At 37.1% G+C, this 4,284-nt stretch overlaps 1 long non-coding RNA gene across 1 annotated transcript; it reads left to right on the plus strand.

Annotated features, from left to right (window-relative positions):
* Nucleotides 1-1,570: 1,570 nt before the first annotated feature.
* Nucleotides 1,571-3,689, plus strand: LOC121419902. The gene is made up of 2 exons (XR_005970655.1): nucleotides 1,571-1,710; nucleotides 3,589-3,689. It is a non-coding gene; the product is annotated as an uncharacterized LOC121419902 (long non-coding RNA).
* The last annotated feature ends 595 nt before the right edge of the window (nucleotides 3,690-4,284 follow it).

Genomic DNA, 4,284 nt, shown 5'->3' on the forward strand with positions numbered 1-4,284 from the left:
CCCCCCCCCCCAGTCTTCTTAGGCGTCGAAATAGCCCAGTCTATTTACGGTTAAATCTCATGTAATGGGTGCAAAAATAAAATCAATCAGTCAATGAAATCTTATTTGATAAAAAGGGTTTTAATTGTACCTTAATACCAACGGACAAATTATTTCACAGCCGCTCCCGAAAGTTCCGTGTAATCATTTACCATTAAAATCTTGAAATTCAAACATGCACATTTTAGGGAGCATGAACGAGATGCGTATCGTACTAAATAGAAAATTGTACATTGATCACCATCCTCTCTTTTTCCCTTTGTTTCCTTTTCGCTTTTTGTTTCTTGGTAGTGAAAATTGAACGGAAGAAATGTAGCTCCTCTATCGTACGGTATACTGTTTGTTTTTATTTTAAACTACGTTCTTCATATTTTTAATTTCAAAGTTTTATTCTATTCAATTTATAATCATTTTGCTTATTTATGGCCGCTTTTCATGAGGAGAACTATATCTGGAGTGTTCCAAAAAGATAATCCCAAGATGCAAATTTACAGGTTATATACATTAATTTGATCCAAAACATATCAATTTGGATTTTTTTATGGAAGAAACAATAAATCAGTTGCAAGTTTGCAATGAAAAGTATGACTTTCAATTGATTTTGGAGTGTGAAATTGATTTTCGTTAGATTGCAAGTTTCTTGCAATGCCCCATTTTTTGCTCAAAATCAATTCACTGTTGGTTGTCTTGGTCCCCCAACCTCTATCTAATTCCCTTCCGCAAACCCTGATATGGTCAGTCTGCAACGTCCAAAGCCCCCTCCGAACCCATTTGTACGCTACTATAGCTGCTTCCAATCATGAATTATTCCTCTCTTTTTTTACAAATGATATTTTCAAAATTCTTATTCTATTTTTAGGCCCTAATTATTTTTTCTCACGGACGGCGTTCATAAAGAGGAGAGCTATTCTATAGGCCGGTCATTACTTGATTGAAATGATTTATCCATATTGTCTTGCTCCCCCACCCCTATCAGAATTCGCTGCCGCCATACAGGGTATAGTACAATGTAACAGAAAAGAAATATACTGAATGAAATCTCAATTTCAATCAAAACAAAAGCAAATTAAAAGGGAAGAGGAATGAGTAAAATATATATATATATATAAAGGGAAAAAACAAAAAAAGAAAAAGGCAAAGAAGAAAAGAAAGTTTAACAGAAAAGAAAAAAGACAACGAAAATAAAAAAGAAAAGAGAGAAAAGGAAAAATGAAGGGATCGAAAACTTTTTTTCATAGATTCCAAGATCAAAGGAAAACAGTGGCAAAAATTAATCTCACGCCATCATGGTTTCCAACCCAGAACCAATCGAGAGGAAAAAGAAGACACCCCTGATTTGGTTTTAATTCACCCCCACCCATATCGGGATGTGTATTTATCTTGGCGAAGAAGTCACCTCCCCCAGATTTGGTCATAATTTATCCCCCCCCCCCATATGCGTTGGCGAGCCAGGCCGCTTGGCTGCTTGCCAGGTACAGCTCTATTACACGTGTTGTTCTCGCGCGCACGCGCGCACGTCTAACCGCCAAGTGCAATATTTGAAAAAGAAAACTCGATCTACCGGTACTACCGTTATGCTGTTGATAAGTCCGTCGATAATTCATCAAGAACTAAAGGAACACGGGCCAGATTCGGACAGCGACTTCAAAGTCATTTGTGGAAGGCTAAACAGTAAGTTCTATAACAATTTTCTTTGATTTATTTCTCAAATTGTCTCAAAAAGTTCGACCACTGCACTACCACCGTCACTGCCCCGTTGGCGCTGACGGCTGCTCTACGGGCCGGGACGTGGCTTTGACGATAGGGAGTGCTTATGGTTTATGCTTTGTATTGGCTGAGTTTAGTTCGGCGAGCATTGAATAGTAATTCGCTCATATTGCCTGATGTTTATTGTCAATGTTTTACAAAAAACATCTCAGTTTATCATCTCTGAATACATTGAATTCATGAATGAATGATTTGTTAATGCTAGTGTCAAGACTGTCAAAGTTTTAATTGTAAAATAGACCGTTACTGCACAACGTTAATTCACTGAAATTGAAAACTTGCCGACAAATATTGCTTTGAAATTAAGCCTATAATTTTTTGTTGTTGTTGATAGATGTTGGTACATGAGATAAAATGGAGGTGAAACATGGTAGGAGTCCTAAAGTTTAAAAAATTATAAAGGCTACGCAGGCCTATAACTTAGCTACACTGTACACACCACTCATTGCACATACTATTTCAATGGTAAAATGTGCACTTTGTGTGTGGAACTGTGGCTGGACAGAGTGACACACGATTCCTATTCAATTTTTCTACAGAGGCTGCAATAATTATGCAGAGAAAACTGGCGCTAATGCAGTTTTGCACCGGCCGATTATACCTCATCACCAAAACTTGTTCCCAAATGTCATGACAGGTCTCTCAGTTACATTTCGATGTTAATATACCCACCGCTTTTCAAAATATTGAGAATGGCTGTATTTAGTCTTCGATCTGGACGTCGTTGATCTAATCCATAGACATCACTTCGCGGATCGCTCGGATTCGCCGTAATATTTACATGGACTGAATTTAGCAACCAAATCATGCTAACATGTGGCAAACAAACTGCCAGCATGCCGCATGCGAATCTTTTGATCGCATAACTTCGGTCCATATCAACATGACGGCGAATCCAAGCGATCTGCAATATTTTGAAAAGTGGTGGGCATATTGTGTATTGACCTCAAAATCTGTGTAGACAATTCTGGTGGGGAGTTTTGCTCGAAGGTTGCATGCTAGTTGGCTGGTGTGAAACTGCATTAGTGCGGGAGGGTATTCTTAGATCCTTTCATGGGGCTAGGCAATCAATTTTTAAAGTAAATTTTATCCTTTTTTAAAGTTAAGTTTGTCCTGTGATCACATTTTGTCTGTTTTTATTTATTTATTGATCAAAACTTGCCTAAAACAATGTCTGGAGTTCATCCACTGACATATGATTGTCCATGAACGGATCCATTATTTCTCAAAGGGGGTAGTGGGGCACATTTTTCAAGGGAAACTTTAAATAACAAGCAAACCAAAAAAGAGATCCTCACTCTAATATTTTTAATATAAATATTTGCTGTAACTTTCGAAGGGGGGAAACACTTGTGTAAGAAAGCCACATTTTTATCAAACACATCGACTATTGCTCTCAAGGTGGGGGCACAGGTCAAATGTGCCCACTTGGATCTGCTACTGCGATTGTCAATACCAGAAAATGGATTTTATGTCATCGATTACCCTCCTTTTGAAAATTGCTGCTCTGGAAATTTGATTTCAGATGACATAGCTATTACTAGTATAAAGCATGCACAGTTATAATACAGCCTTGTCTGAACTACGCTGAATACTATCACATTTCCTTATTTTTATCCTGAATTCTGGGCTGGTAATCAGAGATCCATGAAAAATATCTTTAAAATTAAAGTTCAAAGATCTTTCTTTTTCTGTTACTATATTAGTATTCTATTTTTGTTTGTATCTGCACATACATGCATATTTTACAACACTCAAATTGATTTTATTTCATTTTCAAAGTTTGGACGACGGATACACTGGATGATAAGGTAGATGGTCCAGCCTTATCTGGGAATGACACGACAGGTGTTGAACACAGCAAACATGCCGTGTACAAGAAACAATTGGGGTTTATGAAAGGTAGGTGTGTAAGAATTTTCTTCAGTAGAAAAAATTGCAAAGCTTCATGAGATAAAACAGATTGTATTCCTGCAGTGGCATAGCTGAAAAAAAACCTTGTCAGGAATGGTAAAAAATCATAAGAAAGGACAAATGTCATCCCTATTTAGAGGAGCGCACGTCTTTTCTGACACCCCCCCCCCCCAGAAAAAAAATCAGTATGTTGGCTGAGGGGGAAAGGGTGGACACTTTGTCCCCAGGTATTAATTTGTTGTGGTAATTGTCATCATTGGGGCAACCTCCCATTAGATAATAGGTTATTGTCTACCCATCTATGGTTAAACATAAATTGTTTATCATATTTTACAAAATGTTTTGTTGATATTTGTTAATTGGTATCATTCAATTGAATGGTAGAGTATACTGCAAATTTCTCGATATATAAAAAAAATATATGAACTCCTAAAGAAAGCTTACACACACGACAAGCATTCATATTTTGAATCCTTAGCTAATATACTGTCCTTTGCATTGTTTTCATCCAATATTTCTTATTACAGCTTCAAGGAATTAATCCTGCCGGGTACCCATTCACTT

This window comes from Lytechinus variegatus, chromosome 8, assembly GCF_018143015.1.
Source record: "Lytechinus variegatus isolate NC3 chromosome 8, Lvar_3.0, whole genome shotgun sequence".
Classification (NCBI taxonomy): Eukaryota; Metazoa; Echinodermata; class Echinoidea; order Temnopleuroida; family Toxopneustidae; genus Lytechinus; species Lytechinus variegatus.